This window comes from Petaurus breviceps, unplaced genomic scaffold (genome assembly GCF_028583685.1).
Source record: "Petaurus breviceps papuanus isolate PSGF00001 unplaced genomic scaffold, PetGlider_PUasm1.0 90752, whole genome shotgun sequence".
In the NCBI taxonomy this organism is placed as follows: domain Eukaryota; kingdom Metazoa; phylum Chordata; class Mammalia; order Diprotodontia; family Petauridae; genus Petaurus; species Petaurus breviceps.
This window is the reverse complement of record NW_027187336.1, coordinates 12,993,723-13,012,504: the sequence shown is the minus strand read 5'-3', so window position 1 is coordinate 13,012,504 and position 18,782 is coordinate 12,993,723. Positions and strand designations below refer to the sequence as shown.

Sequence of the window (18,782 nt, the reverse complement as noted above, 5' to 3'; positions counted from 1 at the left end):
TCTGTTGAGCTTTAAAAATTTCTAGGGTCACTGATGATTAAGTTCTCATTAAATGAAAGTTCTGCAATATTTCAAATTTATAAAACAAGTCAAGGTTAATACAAGAGGCTAATCACTTTTCAACTCTCTAATTCCATTGAGAATATTAGCAATACTTATTTTAGAAACCTATATGACCATTCAGATGTGTGTGCCTGAATATACACTGTGCTATTACCCAAATGTGGTTTATATACAATTTGAGTTTAGCCTGTACCTGCATTCTTAGTATTCTAGTTGGCTTTGCCTAAGAGGGCATTCCAGCCTACCAATTAGAAAAATTAAGAAGCCATAAATGGACAAACTGTGTGCCTGAACTACAAAAAAAAAAAGGCTCTATCCATTCATGACTTCAAAATGGTTGTGAACAAAGCTTTAAAAAATTAAACTTTACAAAAGCTTGATTTTGCTCTTAGATATTGACATTTAGAGCAGGAAACAAAGATATATCCTCCCTAAAGTGGTTCAGAGATACCTCTCACCTCTCTGTCCTCTTCCCCCACAGCAGGTCTACCCTTCCTCCCATCAACTATGATATCCTCCTCCCAAGATCTGTCATCCCTCCCCCTTCATAACTCCCAAGGTACATGTTGAGTTTCTCTGGGGGAAATGTTATTCTCATCCAACATGACTGAACCCTAGATGGTATGTCTTCTGCATTACTATCTTCATTCTTTCTCACCTCCCTCACTCTATCATCTTGAGTCTCACTGTTTCCTATGATACCACAATTTATAACCCCTAAAATACTTATTTTTCTCTAAGGTTAAATAATTCTTGATTATCACCCTTGTTGTATAGAAAAAGATAAAATGGGGGGGGGGTAGAAAGTGACATTTTAAAGGGAATAATTTTTAAGGGAACATATTTAACAGAACACTCATGGTAGATATTTTTGTATTTTATTTCAAATTAGGGACTAGACTTTTTTTTTCTTTTCAAGGAGACATCATTGTAAGAGTCTATCTTATACTGGTCTAATAGCTTAAGTCAAAATATCTAACATTGAGTGATGTTTTTTTATTGCTGATGGGCCCACCTGCCTTATCTCTCCCCACTCTAATTCATCCTCCATTCAACCACTAAAGAAATTTTCCTAAAGCATTGGTACAGTCATGTCAACACCCCTACTCAGTAAATTCTAGGGGCTCCCTACTCTCTCCAGGATGAAATACAAAATGTTCTGTTTGACATTCAAAGTCCATCATAACCTAACCCCCTCTTACCTTCCTCTTCTTTTTACATCCTACTCTCCAGCAAGTATTCCTCCATTCAGTGATACTGGCCTCCTGGTTATTCCATGAACAAGATACTCCATTTCTCTGCTCTGGCAATTTTCTTTGGTTGTCCTTCATGCATGGAATGCTGTGCCTCCTCCATTCTACTTACTGACCTCCCTGGCTTCCTTAATTTAAGACCCAACTAAAATCCTGTCTTCTACTGGAAGTCTTCTCTAACCCCTCTTAACTCTAGTGCCTTCCCTCTGTTAATTATTTCCTATTTATCCTACATTTACCTTGCTTTGTATACATGTACTCCCATATTGTCTCCACCATTAGATTTTAATCTTGAGGGCAGGTTGACTTTTGATTCTTTTTGTATCTTTAGAGCTTAACACAAAACCTGGTACATAGTAGACACTTAAATGTTTACTGATTGATTGATTATTGTACAGGATGACCAGTAAGGTACTTTCCAACTTTTAGATTCAATCTGTGATTGACCTGCATAAAACAGATCTTTTAAAATAGAATTTAAGGACTGTTTTGGCACCTTAATTCCAATAGTGAATTGTGTGATATTTCATGAAAGAGTTTCTGCCTTGATTATAGATGATTAAAAAATATATTTAGATTTAATAATAATAACAGTAATTATTATAGTTTATATAGCACCTTAAGTTTTACAAAACACTAATTTGAACTTAGGTCTTCTTACCTTTATAAGTATGTTCAAGTAAGGTCATACATACATATATGCATACACATATATAATGAGAGAACAATTTTTAAACTTCAATGTTTTCAATAAATATTATCATCATAATTATTACATCATAAATCTTACATTTAACACCAAGAAGTCAACCACATTTAATATTTTTTATATATTAACACTTCCATTAGGATACAAGAATTTTACATAAAGAAATGATACTTTCCTTTCTAAACAAACACTTTATTGATCCATTCTCAATATCTTGTTTTCCCAGACATGCTATGTAGCTTTGCAGTGATTGAGTAATTTGCTCTTACCCAGACTGCCATTCAAAGGTATGCCTTTGCAATGAAGTCAGCATAGAAAAGAATGAAGTTAATTATCTCAAGTGGGGATGGAACCTATGATACAGACCTTGACAGAGACAGAGCTCACTATCCTCAGACAATGAAAGAAGCATTTATGACTCTGCTCAGTGTCATACATTAAGTATTTGACTTAGCAAGAGAGCTGGGCTTCAATATTTAGAAATAAACAGATGACTTTCTAAAGTTGCATAAAGTTCCATAGGAAGGAATATTGTTTCCCCCAGAAGATCAAATGAGAAGTCAAGAATCTTTAGATTGTTTCCTTACTATACCACTGACTAGTTGTATGTCTTTGGTTGTCACTTAAGTTCCTTGATATTCAGTCTCCTTAACCATAAAATGGGGGGAAATGCTTTTTTAAAACTTTCTTAGATGATTTTTTGTGAAGGTCAAATAAGATGATACATATAAAATGGTATGTAACCATAAATCATCTTATAAATGTATATTATTATTAATCCATCTGTAAAATGGAGATGCCTTCCCCTGATACTGTGATGAAATAAAGTTGTGTCCATAAATCATTCTAAAGTTTTCAGAAGAAAGGTATACGATAAAAAGTCAATTTCTAATTTTATAGCAAGACTATTACCAAGCTTTCCAAATAGCCATACCCCTTAGGATGTTGTTTCCTGGACTAATAATTCAAATTGACAATGAACTTTAAGATTTCCAGAACACTTTCCTCATAATGACTCTGTGAAGATACTGTACCGTAAACATTATTATCCCCAATGTACAGATGAGGAAACTGATTGAGAGGTTAAACGGCTACCTCACAGTTACTGTGTGTCAGAGCTTAGACTGGAACTCAGGGCACCTACCTCCAAGTGTAGCAACTTTTTCTATTACCTCATACTGCTCTTTTTGCTACCACTCTACCCCCAATGTGCCCCATGGTCAAAAGCTATCAAGCAATAACATTTCTAACTCCTCAAAATCACAGAGAATCTTAGAGTTGGAAAAGAATTTAGAGAATATCTAGTTCAACACATAAAACTCCCCTAATACAACATCTTCACCAATTTAAAATGGTCAGAGGATATAAAAAAGCATTTCTATGGGGAAGAAATTCAAACAAACAATAGTCTTATTTTTAAAAATATTTCAAATTGCTAATAATTAAAGAAATACAAATTATAGAAATTATGCAGGCCTACCTCTGACCCAACAGAATGTTAAAGCTGGGGAAAAAATCACAAAGGAAAATAGGGTCCATTAACATATTGTTGATGAAGTTGTGAACTGATCCAACCATTCTGAAAAAAGTTTGGAACTATCTCCCAATAGTTACTAAGCTATACATACCCTTTGTAAATGCTATTGTTAAGCCTATACCCCAAGGAGATCAAAGAAAGAGGAAAGGGACCTATATATACAAAAATATTTCTAGCAACTCTTTTGTGGCAGCAAAAAATGGAAATTAAGGAAGCATTCATCAATTAGGGCAATGATGATATGGGCTGCAAGGGTTTTGTCTTGTTTTTTTCTTTTTTTCACTGGGGGAGAAAAATATTTTTAATTGAAAACCAAATAAATTTAAAATAAGACTTCTACTGATAAAGAATCCATTATGGCTTTTAAAACAATACATAAACCTAAATCTGATATTTTTTAAATCATTTTAACCCACTGTTTCTAGTTTTCCCCTCTGAGGCCAAGCAGGATAAACATAAAACCTCTTCTAGAAGGCAGTCCTTCAAGAAGGCAATTATCATAGCCCCCACCCCAAATCAGTTGGTCAATAATTATTTATTAAGCACCTGATTTGTCCCAGGCACTAGGCTAGGTGTTGGAGATACAAAGAAAGGTAAAAGATAGTCCTTGCCATGAATGAGCTCAAAATCTAATGGAGGAGACACGAAGTAAGCAGTTATGTATAAACAAGATATCTACAAAAGAAAAAGGAAGCAATTAACAGAGAGGAGGCACTGGAATTAAGAGAGATTAAGAAAGACTTGCTGTTAAAAGTGGGATTTCAGTTGGTACTTGAAGGAAACCAACAAAGCCAGGAGACAGATGAGAAGGAAGAATGGAATGTTTTGTTCATTTAACAGCAAGGATTCCAATGTCATTAGACTGAAGAGGGGATCGAGGAATATAAGGTATGAGAAGACTGAAAAGGGAAGGTGAGGAGGTGTGACTAGGTAATGAAGAGCTTTGAACACCTTATGATTCTGCATTTGATTCTGGAGAAGGTAGGGAGCCCGTTGAGATTAAGTAGGGATGACAGGGTTCTTTGGGGAATTCACTTTGTTTTGTGACTGAGAAGAGGACAGACTGGAGTGGAGAGAGACTTGTGAAAAGTAGATCAAAGAGCAAACTATTATAGTAGTCTAAGCATGAAGTGATGAGGGCTTGTACAGGGTGCTGGCAGTATCAGAAGATAGAAGTGGGCATATCTAAGATGTTACAAAGGTGACATGGATAAGCCTTGGAAATGGATTGGATATGAAAGGTGGGAGATAGTGAGGAGTCAAGGAGTAGATTGTGAGCTTCAGGGACTGGGAGGATGGTGGTACCCTGCACAGGGATGCACAAGTTTGGAGGGGAAGGAGGAGGGTTTGGGGGGAAATATAATGAGTTCAGTTCTCAATATGCTGAGTTAAAATTGTAAATGGGACGTCTAGTTTCAGATGTCTAATAGGTAGTTGAAGATGTAAGGTCAACAGAGAGATTGGGGCTGAATACATAGATTTGAGAATCATCAAAATAGAGATGATAGTCAAAGTATTTGAAGCTGATGAGATCAAGTGAAATAATATAGATGGAAAAATAGAAGAAAGTCAGGAAAGAGTCCTCTTGGATTCCTATGGTTAGTGGCAGGACATGGATGAAGACTGAGCTAGGGAAACCAAAAATGAGCATTCAGATGAGTAGGAGGATAACCAGGAGGGAAAAAAAGCCTGGGAAGAAGAGGGTATGAAGAAGGTGATGAAGAATGCAGAGGCTGCAAGAAAGGTTGAGAGGAACGAGAACTGAGAAAAAGGTCATTGGATTTGCCAATTAGACCATTGGTAAATTTGAAGAGAACAGTTTCAGGGGATTGGTGAGGTTGGAAGCCAGATTGTAGGGGGTTAAGAAGAGAGTGAGAATAGAAGTGGAGGTGTCTATTGTAGATGGCCTTCTCAAGGAGTTTTGCCATAAGGGACATAAGAGATAGAGGATGATAGCAAGGATAGAAGGATCAAGTGTGATTTTTTTGAGAATGGGGAAGACATGGGCATGATCGTAGGCAGTAGGGAAGAAGCTGAGAGAGAGAGAGAGAGAGAGAGAGAGAGAGAGAGAGAGAGAGAAAGAGAGAGAGAGAGAGGACAAATGACAGAGTAAGGATGACCAAGGGTGCAATCTGTTGGAGGAGAAAGGATAGAATTGGATTGCCTGTGCAGAGAGAAAAGTTTGTCTTGACAAGGAGTTAGGGTTATCTCTTTATGTAAGACTGGGCTGGAAGAGGAGATAGTGGCAGAAGGCATCTGAGTTATATAAAATAATGAAGAAGGAAGAAGAGGAACCACTCAATTATCAACAGGACATATTCCTAGTCCTAATATGTATTCTATGACAGAAACTCTATCACTATAGGGATAAGGAAAAGCAAAGGAGAACCAGATAAGCTTTAGTGCCCTAGACATATTAAGAAGCATTGGTTTGAGCAGAGTTCATGGAACACTCATAGTTCCTGAAGCATTGGTTGATAGATTTCTAAGCCAGTTGTCACTATCCAGGGCCTCTTCTAAAGCACCGACTCTTGGTATATGTTGTCAGCTTTCTGTCTCTCTCTCTCTTCTTTTCTCTCCCTCTCCCCTTCCTCCCTTTCTCTTTCCCCCTTTTCTCTCTCCCTTCCCCCATCTGTTTCTCTCTCTATCTCTGTCTTTGTTTCACTTTCTCTTTCTCATCAGGATTCTCAGGTATGGAAAGAAGTGGTTTGGGCCTTTTCTCCTCCCTGTGCTGCTCAAGGCTTCTACTTTTAACCAGCATACCCAAGTCAGTTGTGAAGTACTATCCACTTTATAGCCACAGCTTATTGTTGTTCACACCCGTACAGTCACATACAGTGCAGGTAGTGTTTTATTTTTGTCTTTGTGTCTCAATGGTTTATCACAGTGTCCATAGCAGGGATTCAAAAAACTCTCATTGACATTGATTGATCACTGTGTGCTGAGCCCTGGGAAGTCTATGGAAAGGTGTCAAGACATGGTCCCTGCCCTTGCACAAATGTGCAAATTGAGGAAAATATAAGACAGTGTAATCAAGTGCTTAATTGTAAGGTAGAGCCCATAATAAGTTCTGTAAGAATTCATACAAGGGAGAGAGATCGGTGTGAGTAATATTAATTAGTCAAGGAAGGTTTTGTGAAGATGAGGTGAGCTAGGCTTTAACAAATAAGTAAAATTGGAATAAAGAAGAAAGACGAGTATATTCCAAGAATGAGTAAAGGCATGTATGTGGGGCAGTTCATGACACATGCAAGAAAAAGCAAGAAAATAGATCTGACTGAAAATAAGCATTGCAAAATAATGGAAAATAAGGTTGGACAATTAAGGTGTGCTTAATCACTGGAGAGCTGAGTAAGCTATTACCCATGTGATGAGTAATTGTGACACCACTACAGAGATTTTAGAAGTAAATTCATACAATAAAAGTCATTTTCTGAGATTGTTTTTATGTGTTAAAATTTATGTTTTTTCTAGATATAGATTATGACCCTGTATGTAGAAAAAGGTAATATGGCATAACAGTCAGCCTCTAAGAGAGTAAGACTTAATTGGAGCCCTCCCTATGACACATACTGTCTATATGACCAGGAGTCACATGACTTCTTAATAAGACTGTAATTTTTCAGCATTTACAAGTGTGCTCTGGTAGATGGTGGTGCCTCTCCAGGAGATGCTAACACCAACAAAATTACAGGTCTACAGAAAGATATATACCACTTTGGCAGAAGAAATCATTGGCTTCCAAATTGGAGAATTTCCTCTCACCCATCCCCATCTCCAAGTGGCTCAACAGGCCATCCCTCATAGTGATTAGACAGGGAGCTCTTTCTAGTTTTGAAATGTACTGCTTCAGATCAACTTTTAAACCCCAATTGTTGTTGTCAATAATAAAAGTAATTTTAAAATAAGCTGAAATCTATTTTATATAATAATCTTTAAAGGTTAAAAATTGAGGTTTTAAAAATATAAAAAATATTTTTTCTTAAAATAAAATTGACATCTGAATGAATCAGAAACAAATTTATTTTGTGTAATTGGTTTAATAACATACACATTCTAGCAAAAAACAAGGTGGAAGAAAAACACATATTGACCAAATTGGGAGATGCAGTTATAGAGGCAATATATCATAATAAGAGAGGGCAGTTAGGTGATACAGTAAATAGTGCCAGGTCTGGAGTCAGAAAGGCTCATCTTCATGAGTTCAAATCTAGCCTCAGACACTTATTAGCTGTGTAACCCTGTTCAAGTCACTTAACCCTGTTTGCCTCGGTTTCTTCATCCATAAAATGAGCTGGAAAAGGAAATGGCAAATCACTCCAATATCTTTGCAAGAAAACTCCAAACGAGGTCACGAAGAATCAAACATGACTGAAATGACTGAACAAAAATCATAAGGGGAGAGATCTTTCCCTTGGACAGGTTCTACAAACAGACAGGTCCTGAATCGAGGAAAATATGGGGATGGAATAAATTTGAGGTACTGTGTGGTTTTTGTGGATACTGAGCTGGTTATTGCCAAAATGCCCATCTTTTAAAAGCAATTTTTATCCAGCTATGTATGCCACATGACTTCAAAAGACAGAATACCATATATGTAGATGATTAAAATAATGTATGACCCAAAAGGAAATATGAGAAGGCTAAATATCACTGATAACCTACACTGTAGTATAAAAGACAATATCCAGTACATATATAACCAGAAAAGGAGATATTTTGGGAGATAAAATGTAAATAATCTGAGTTGCATATTAGTACAACTGAGATAACAAAAAATCAAAAGGAAGATAGGTGAGCTGTTCTATGAATGATTTATGGGAAAACATAGAAAAAGTCAAAAGGACAGGTAAGCATGGGGGTTGGGAAGAAATGAGTATAAATAGAGAGAGTATCCAAATAAATACAATGCAAGATGTATAAAGTAAATGTATTAATAACTGGTGAAAATAAATTAATACATAACTCATTCAACAAAAGCAAATTAAAAATTAAGAATGAGGCAAATCGACCCTGCATCACAGTGAGTTTAATTGCCACAAAGTTTAGAGCTTTTCTCAACTTTGTGATTTATCTAGAAGTAATGATGCGGCTGCTAACACAACCAGGGGACACTAATCAACTGCTTATACTAATGCACATAAGTGGAACATGGCAACGACTCTCTGATATACTTTCTGTCTCTCTCTCTCTCTCTCTCTCTCTCTCTCTCTCTCTCTCTCTCTCTCTCTCTCTCTGTCTCTCTGTCTCTCTCTCTCTCTGTCTCTCTGTCTATCTCTCTGTCTCTCTCATATCAATATAATGAATAATGGTCTGCATACTGCTATATCAAATCCACTCTCACCAAAAGTATAGTCAACTTATATATGTTTAATTTGTAAAAATTCAATGATTAAAATGGTTTGGTCAACATGGTAGACTAGAAATAGCACTTGACTTGGAGTCTACAAATTCAGCTTCTCTTCTTCCTACCTGTGTGATTTTGGCCACATCACTGAATCTTTCTGTATCTAAGTTTTCTCATCTCTGTAATATGTCCTAAGAGAGGAAAACTGTAAGCATCATATGAGGTAATATAAATCACTTTGTCAAGTAAAGAATGCTTTAAAAGATGTAAGGTTAATAACATTAAAGCATCCATACCATGGCACAAGCAAGACTCATCCCAGTTGCTGGAGAATACCCTCCTTAGTGTTGTAATTAGTTATAGTATTTTCCCCCTCCAGGATTTCTGGATCTCCACATATAGAATATCAGGCAGACTGCAGAATTCTACCAAAGGACACAGTAATTAGTGTTCACTGTCTTTCTAATTTTCCTTCAAATGCATAAATACTACAAATCCCATAATAAACCACATGTTGGGTGTCTAATAAGGCATCAAAGGGGTACATGCCTATAAAAATTCAGAAGCTGTTCACCTAGATTCTACCTGCTTAAGCCACATTATAGAGCACAGCTGGGTATGGAAAAGGAACACCCAGAATTATAAATGTTTCTTACTTTATCAAGAACTACAAGATGCTACTGGGCAGTTTTATCACCTAACAACTCTAGTTCTTACAAATAACTGCCAATAAAAATCCTAGTAAAATCAACAACAAAACAATCTCAATTAATGGGGAATAAAAAGAAGGGAGTAAAATGTTTATCATCTTTAGGAAGGTGGGGCAAAGACTACACATCTGTCAGCCCCCTAGTTCCACAGGAACTTGGCAGAAGCAAATGTCTAAAATTGAACTGAGTTCTAAATCCCTCCGCTTGCACAGTTGTAACATGTTAATTGTCACTTGGATACTAATCCTGTTAGCTCCAAATTAGGGACCTGTGTTATATTTAGGAAGTTGCTGTAGCATTAAAAATACAGCTGCTTCTTTTAGAGTTGTAAAACTAGTACAAAGTTTTCTTCTTAAAATGTAGAATGCGCATATGCATTTCAGGTTCAGAAATTCAAAGACTTCTCCAACAGTCACAATGATGCTTAATGGTACTGTAACATTACATAGTTATTCAAATGATTTCTACTTTCTGCCTTTAGTCCAAGATGTCTGGAAATTCTTTTTAATAGAGCTGTTCTTTTCTCCTCCAGGTATTTCACTTGTCACTACTTAGGATCATTTAGCATGTTTATCTGGATAGTGTATTTAATACATCATATCATTTGTCATCTTGACTATTAACTCACTAGGATGAGTCAACATTCTATTCAAACTTTGAAAAGATGTTATTGCTTTACTGTCTAATCTTTATAAGTTACAAACAGTAGCAGAATCACAGCTTTGGCAAACTGGGGTTTTGTGGTCAGAATTACAGGACTCCTGCTGAGTTTTCTGAAGTATAATTAAACTGAGCTGAAGTGTAATTTTTTTTTTATTCCAGGAGATCTCCCCACCCCAACAACTCACCTCTGAAACTCTCTCCCCCTCCATCTTCTACTTCTGCATATTTTGTTAGAGCCTTTGGAGATAAGCTATTTCCAAAAATAAATTCTTCAGAAATGATCCTAAATATTTGATAACTATCACATTAGTGATACAAGGAACAAAATTATATGCAGTTCTTTTTATTTAAATAAAAAACTTCTATGTGCATGAACATGGAGAGAGTACACACACACACACACACACACACACACACACATACACACACATGAAAAAAAACCATTGCTCTAGAAAAACAGAGTTCTAACCCTGACTCTTACACTTCCCATCTTTGTGATTTTGAGCAGCTAAATAGTGCAATGAATAGTGAGCTGGACCCAAAATTAGCAATAACTGAGTTCAAATCCTACCTCAGACTCTTACTAATCTTGTGACCCTGGGCAAGTCACTTAACTTCTGTCTCAGTTTCCCCATCTGCAAAATAATGCCACTTTAGTCCTGGGGTTGTTATGAAGATAAAGTGAGATATTTGTAAAGAACTTTACAAACCTTAACTGTTATATAAATGTTAGTTGTTAGTATTATTATGACTTATCCTCTTCATACCTCTATTTCTCTTATTCTACAAAACAAGAGGATTGAACTGGATGATCTGCTACTGACTTACCACTGTTGTGATCTTGGACAAGTCACTTGACTCTCTAAGTCTCAACTTCCTCATCTATAAAATAAAAAGGGTGGGGAATGGGGTGGACCAGATGATCTCTAAAGTCTCTCTTGGCTCTAGATTCTTTGATCTATGTGGGCCCTTTCAGTTGTTCTTTATCTTTTATCTAAACATTTTTTATACTCATCAATCTTGTTAAAGTTCTTGAGTAAAGATAAGATAAACCCATATCATTTTTATGATTTTTAATGCTTTCTACATAAGTTGAAACTGTATTTAGGGGGAAAAATTAAAATATCTAAGTTAAACATTGTGTTCCTCATCTCAAAACTTCTTTTAAAATAAATGGTTAAGAATTAAGGAATATTTGAAAGATAGTTTTTCAAATTTTAATCTTGATACTAAGTTAAAGGTATTATTAATATCCCAAAGAGGTTATAAAAATCTAATCATATAAAAAGAAGTCATTCTATGTCTATGCCTAAAATATATCTTAAGCTGTACCATAAATCACTGAGGATATATATATATATATGTGTGTGTGTGTGTGTGTGTGTGTATATAATATGTATGTATATATGTCTGTGTGTGGCATTTATGAACAAATGTATTAACCTTCACAACACCCTGCATAGAAGAAGTTTGCTGATTATTAAATCTTCTGTGATACCAAGTTATGACAGATAATCTAAAGTATAGCCCATGTGCATACACACACACTTCATTTCTATTGGGTTCTAGATATCCTGAACTTTTTTTCTTTCTTCTTCTTTGTATTCAATTCACCTTTCTAATTCTTTTTGACTTAAGCTTGCATTAATAACAGTTTATAATCCTTGAGTAAATAAAAACTAGCCATTGGGAAGTAGGCAGCTTGGGGACTATGAACTGACAGAAGGAAGACAGTTTTGTATTCAAAATCACCACTTATCTAAAATGTAAAATATACAACTTCAAATAGCCTAAAGTTGAATTTTTCTCAATTCTGATAATCAAGCTACCATTATTAATTACATCAAACAGTATAGGAAAGCTTTGAGATAGACCTTCTTTAGAGCTATTCACCACTTAACAATGCTAACTTTTCCCATAACACATGAAAATGTCACTGTACAATTGGTTTAATGATATACACACAGCCTTTAATTTACTACTGAATAAAACTTTCTTCAGTTAATGCCATCATCATGATGTCTTTAAGGGAGTTTTAGCCAGCTGTATTATGCACCAGAGAAAGAATACAAAAGGATATCCCAGAGGACTAGAGACCTTATACTTACCCAACTGAACTATACCATCCTTGACACTGGTTCAGAGATAAATTTATCATTCTGACATGCAACTATTGCCTGAAAATGGAAACTAAGCACCCCTCTCCCCGAAACAACAGAAAAAAACAGAGACTGTTTCACTGTGCAACTGAATTAGTTGCTGTTATTGGAATATTTATTTAATGCAGAGTAACACATGTGTAGAAGGTAGGAATAGAAGTCAGCCTTGCAGATACATGTTGAGATTTGAAACCAGTGCAAATTTTATTCAAAGTAAAAACCTGAAAATTAGCTTTTGGCCACTTTTCCTAACAATTACAATTCAGACAATGGGATTAGCTTTCATGAAAGGAATATTATCCTTAAAACTCTAGATGCTACTGAACCCTGTGATATTAAAATGATGTTGTAGTAGCCTTTAAGACTGATTCGGAGAAGACTGCGTGTTTGGTAGGGAATAGTAAATTAGACTGCCTCTCTTTTTTTCTTGTAACTTAAGAAGGATGCATAGGTGGGATCATATGCTTTAACATTCGAAAAGAAAAACATTTTTTTCTCTCACCCAGAATTTTTAAAACTGCATAATGTAAACAGTTCACTAGCAGAGTGCTCTTTTTTATATGCTTATTTGAATCTTTTGTAAAGTTTGTGAGGTGTTCCAGAAAAATAAGAGATTCACTAGGATTAAGTAAATAGGAATCCTCCCACCATTCACATTTCCATGTGGTTCAATTTTTCTCCTAATATGATGAAATGCTATAACTGCGTCCCATTCTCATGCTACTCGTCGGTCCCCTTCCTCCATTAGATTTAGTAGACTTGTAAACTGTTGCTGCAGTCTAGTGACACTTAAATGATACATCACAGAAAACTGCAAAACTTCTTGTCTTGTTTGAATATCCTTCAAGGGATATGACCAACACTTTCAGACTCCCCCTGCCCTTTATCAAAGGAGAACATCCCAATCTACCTCTTTAACAGAAAAAAAAAATACCAGTTTCTATTCTAATGGCTCTGGCTGAGAGAGCAGATTTCTTTAACTGCAATTCCCAAGCACATCGGAGAGAAAAATAAAAATTAGTCTGCCCACCACCATGCACACCGAGCTCAAGCAAGCTACGTTGAAGCCAGCACTGCAAGAGGCTAACTCTCACAGACACTTAAGTCTTTGAATGAAGTCACACCGTTTGACTGTCCCAAGCTCCCAGTGTGATGCACATGCCACCCATCAAAGAGCTTTCAGTCCGGTTCGGAACCCCTCTGCTTTCCAGGGGACTCAGAAGTAGCTCTCCAAGTTACCCTAACCTGGGCGTTTAGCTGGGGATGCATTATGTTTCCCTTTTTCTTTCTTTTTTTTTTTCAAAGCCGGTAAAAGAAAAGAAAAAAAAAAAACACACACACACACACACGAGAGGATGGAAGGAAAAAGTCTCGGCTCCTTGGTCCCTGAGTGCCCGCACCCCTAGGCTGCTTCCATCCTCTCCCTGGTTTATCCAAAGCCTCCTAGCTCCGAGCCACCACTTACCCTGTTAGCCTGAGCCCGCCCAGCGAGTGGGAGCCGCGGAGCCCCGAGCTTCCTTAGCAGAGGAAAGATGGTGGTGTGTAGTGGGAGACCACCCATTCCAGCGTCTGACAACCCGCGGGCGACTCGGGCTCCTCAGCACTGGAGGAGGAGGAAGAAGAGGAGGAGGAGGAGAGGGAGGAAGGAACAGCGCAGTCGGACGCCATCTGCTGTACACCTCTGCAAAGCCATTGGCTGCCTGGTGCGTCCCCGGGAGCCGGCTGGGCGAGGGGCTACGGGAAGACACCTTACTCCATTCCTCCTCCAGCAGCTGCTGCTGCGCCCCTCCTTCTCCGAGCGCGCTCTGCGCCTTTCCTCTTCCTTTCCTCTTCCTTTCCTCTCCCCTTCTCCCTCCCTATCCTCCCCAGGGAAGCCGGCCAGCCTCCATGAGTATGCCCTCCCTCTCTGCCTCCCTTCTTGCCGCCCCCCGAGTGCTTTCTCTAACTTTGGACCTGCAAGCAGCGGGGGAGGGGGGCTTTGCGGTGGGGGCTAGAGGGATTCCCCCCACCAACACACACACACACATTGCGCTCCCCCACCCCACCCCTTCCCAAAACAGTGAGGGCCGGGGGCTGAGAGACTCGAATGAGAGCATTTTGCTTTTCAGATACCCCCAGACTAATAGAAAAGGGGAGGGGGAAATGGAGCGCTTTGGGAGACCCTATTTAAGACAGTCCCCACCCCCCACTGGCTGGGGTGGCCCCGCGTCCCACTGCAGTCCCTTTAGCTTAGGGAGAGCTTTCTCATAAAAAGGAAGACCTGAAAGAACTAAAGGGGGAGGTGTGGGGCTTCAAGAAAGAAATTTAGAAAGAACAAGCTAAGGTGGGGGGAGGGGTGGGTACCAAGGACATGGTCAATCCAGGTGCTCATCATGCATCAGGGGCATACGATCTGATCTTGCCTGCCTCGCCTGGAAATTTCTGGGTAAAGACAAGGGAGCGAGAAGGATGATATCCAACCCTGATGTACGGTCGAGAACAAACGTTTTCTTTTCCTTTCCTTTCCCCCCCCTTTTTTTTTTAAACTACAGATTATAGATTCTGTGGCCTTAAGGGAATGAGATGATGACATTCTCACCCCAGTACTCCCCTCGTGGCTAATGCATTGGGAGAAGGAGAGGTGGGGAACCTAGAAAGAGCAGGTGAGGAAGGCAAGTTAACCGCCCCAGGTGAACCGCGAGTTGAGAGAGCCATCCAATTGGGGAAAAGAGAAAGTCACAGCTGTCAAAAGAGACTGCTTACTCCCCAATACTTGTTTCAAACCCTCCTGGTTTGGTTGGGGGTTTTTTTGTGGGTTTTTTTTTTTTACACCTTTGATCTTGGAAACTTCTTAGTCCTGTTTTAGGAGAAGCTATTTCAAAGAAAAGGAAAAAAGCCACTTTTTAAAAAAACATGAGATACCAATTGCCAATTAAAAGAGTATTTTGCCTGTCATGTTCCCTTAAAATATGTAAACCCTTTAACAGCAGGGATTGTATCTATTCTATTTCATGTAAATCCTGGTAGCCTACCCCTAGTGCTTAAGATGAGGCAAAATAATAATGATAAAATTAAGGCTTGATTTTATGCCACAAATTAGATTGAACAGATAAATAGACCAATGACCAACAGATAGAGAAAAAGGGGGTAGTAGAAAGCTGTAAGATGTCATTGACTAAGAAAAAAAAAAGTGAAAACGTTAAAGGCACCCAACCAGTTTGAAAGACATAAAGAACAAGAAGAGTTATTCTATTACTTAACATTTTAACTAAGAACTGCCATCTCCAAATTGATAATGCCATTCAACATTGCTTTTGTCCATAGGACCATGGATTTACTTTTAAAAGGAAGTTGTGGACATCTGCTAAAAAAAAAAAAAAATCAACTGCCATAAATTGATTTTTTTTTTCCTAAGCTTAGACTATGATAAATCATATACTCCCAATATGATAAATATACTCCCAAGATGTAAAAGTCTTATCTCCTTAGTTCATAGAATGAGAATCAGGCCCATTATATTTTATTGTAATCTCAATAAATAGATCAATAGTCAATGAACCTCATTTAAGTAACTTCAAGAGCAGCAACAGCAGCAAAAGGTTTACATTTTCCTTAGCCATCACATTCAAGCCTTCTAGAATCAGCCCTGCATTTTTAGGTTACTTCACCTACAAGAAAATTCACATCATAGTAAGATTTATTTCACAATCCTTGTGGGTAGAGGCAGTCAAAGGCAACTTCTGAATGTATCATTTATATACATACTAGTATTTGTATATCTCTCCTCCCACTTAAAGGAGGGTGGTGCGATATAGAAATATATTGGAATATATATAGATATAGATGTGTATGTATGTGTGTGTATATATATATATATGTGTGTGTGTGTGCGTGTGTGTGTCTTTTTCCGTACTTCAGCTAGAAATTTCTCTGTAAGAAATACCTTTGATGTGTTCATTATTTATTTTTTAAAACATCTACTCTTCATTCTCAATAGTCCCCTTGCCATGCTTCACTGATCACCTATATTTTATCTAGTGGAAAATTAATTTGATTCCCCAAAATGTTTCTCCTCTTGTGGCATCTTTTCTTTCCATGCTCCTTAAAAGGAAGATGTTTGTGGTAATGAAACATCATCATAATATCCAAAGCAATCCATCCTCATGACCTCAGTTTTAGCCTCTTGACGTAAGATAACTAAACAATCGTACAAGAAGAGGGAAAAACCCATTTTAAAAAGTAAAGATTATATCGGTTTAAAGAGTTTGTTTTGTTAGCAGTGACCTTTTCTCATTAGATAGCTACAATTTGATGGCAGATATTTTAGAGCATTAATGGATTTTTAACTTAAATGATAGTCACCTCAGAGATTAGATGTCTTGACATCGTGCATTTTCAAACAATAGCAGTTGTATGCCCATTGAGCACAAAAGGAATATCAGAACTCTGAATTCTCTCCCTCCCTTTCCAGCTCTAGCTTCCAAATTATAGCTCAAAATAGTGAGTGTTCTGATAAATATTTGCTTCATACCCAGAGTTAGTTATGCTTGGTCCTCAATAAAACTGCTATATTCAAAATCTAAATTAGACAAAGAAAACTGTATAGACAGAGAGAGAAAGAGAAAGAACTACACTAGGTAAGGAGAGGTTGGGCAGTGCATAAAGATGAAATAATTTTTTAAAAATTATCTCTTTTAGAGAAAACCCACAGAAGCTACAAACGTCTATATATGACAAGTATTTCCAAGTACTTGGAGTCAAAAAGTTGCTGGCACTTTTCCAGTGAAAGATAACCGAGCAAAAGTAGGAAGGAACAAGTAGAGAAAGATGGCGTAGAATGAGAAGAATGGCAGTGGGCAGTGTGGCAGTTGTAAGGAGTGGAACAGAAATTTTAATATCTGCCAATCTCATATATACCACAGAATCTCTGAGTTGAAAGGATCCCTAAAGGTCATTTGTTCAATCCATACTGGAGCAGAAAATTCATCTGTGGGTTGTTGAGCAAAAGGCTATCCAACTTCTTCCAGAAGACTCAAGGATCTGCTTCATGTTTTACATTGAATACTGGCTGGGAGGGGTTAAAAAAATGTCTTGGAATTTGATCGTCAGTGGGGGCAAAAATAAGCATTTGAGGAGGATACTATGCTATTTGACCACCATTAAGTAGGTTTGCTTCTATGCACAGTGTCTGCTTCTGGAGAGAGGGGAAAATGCTATAAGCAAAATAAACTAATACTCTAGAAAAAAAAAAAAAGAGAGACCTGGCAATTTCTGTGGAGAAACAGGCTTCATTTTTATTTATTTATTTATTTTTAAAGCAATCAGGGTTAAGTAACTTGCTCAAGGTTACATGGTCAGTTATTTCTGGGTGTGGTGCTAAGTATCTGAGCCCACATTTGATCCCCAGGTCATCCCAACACTGGAGCCAGTGCTCTTACTCGCTGAGCCACCTGGCCACCCCTAACAGGCTTCATTTTTAAAAGTTAAGGAAAAATAAAATTGAAAGCCTGAATCTTAAGTTTGCCACTAGGGCACTCACTGTTCAATCTACTACAGTATAGGAAAGGAGGATATTGGGTATTGAGGCAAAAGCAACTCAGCTATGTATTTGGCTATATGCATTGGGGAACAATGAAAAAGTTTGCTTCATTTTTTTTTTGACATTGTTTTGGACAAGATTATATAGTAGCTCTGCAGGTGCCACTTTTAAAAGCTATATTTTAGAAGTGATTAATTTTTAAGTATAAAATATATTTTTCTCTTCAGAGTGAGCATCTAAGCCTTGCATATTGATGTAATTGAATATAATCTAGTCATTTTCTTTCCATGTCTCAAATCTTTAAGAAAAGAAAGATAATGCTTTGCAGACTAGAGTATACTTTAATTATTAGAAAGCATTCTCTAGGATCCTTGCTTGAAATGATGAAAGCTTTACCTTTTCATTTTAAATGCAGCTTGCAGTATTTGGAGTTGTTTGCAATGCAGTGTTGGTTAAATAGGCAGGAATGGCCTTGACCTGGCCATGTCTTGTAGATTACCTTCTGAAGTGAGCAGGAATGGAAGCAAGCACCAAGTCAGTTTGGTGAAACAAGAACAGCTTTAAAACCTCTATTGTTTGGTATAGTGTGTCATCTGGTTCAGTTCTGCTAAATATCAACCGACAATAGCATTGACTTCTCTACTGTTCTCTGATTTCTCTAAGACTTAGCAAAACCAGGGTAAAGAGAAACAGTTCGTGGAAACCCTGTGGCAAACATACCAAGACAATCCATCACAGAGAGGAACTATTCAGACTAATGGGGAAATAACAAAGCCTCTTGAATGACAGCTTGGATCAAATTCATAATGACTTTGGTTTGTAA

General features: G+C 37.4%; 1 protein-coding gene across 1 annotated transcript in view; it reads right to left on the bottom strand.

Annotated features, from left to right (window-relative positions):
• Window positions 1-14,355, bottom strand: part of THSD7B (thrombospondin type 1 domain containing 7B) — a 1,193,076-nt gene extending 1,178,721 nt beyond the window's left edge. The window contains exon 1 of the mRNA XM_069067855.1: window positions 13,907-14,355. The gene's annotated coding sequence lies outside the window, so the exon portion shown is untranslated. The remainder of the gene's footprint in view (window positions 1-13,906) is intronic.
• Between the last annotated feature and the right edge of the window lie 4,427 nt (window positions 14,356-18,782).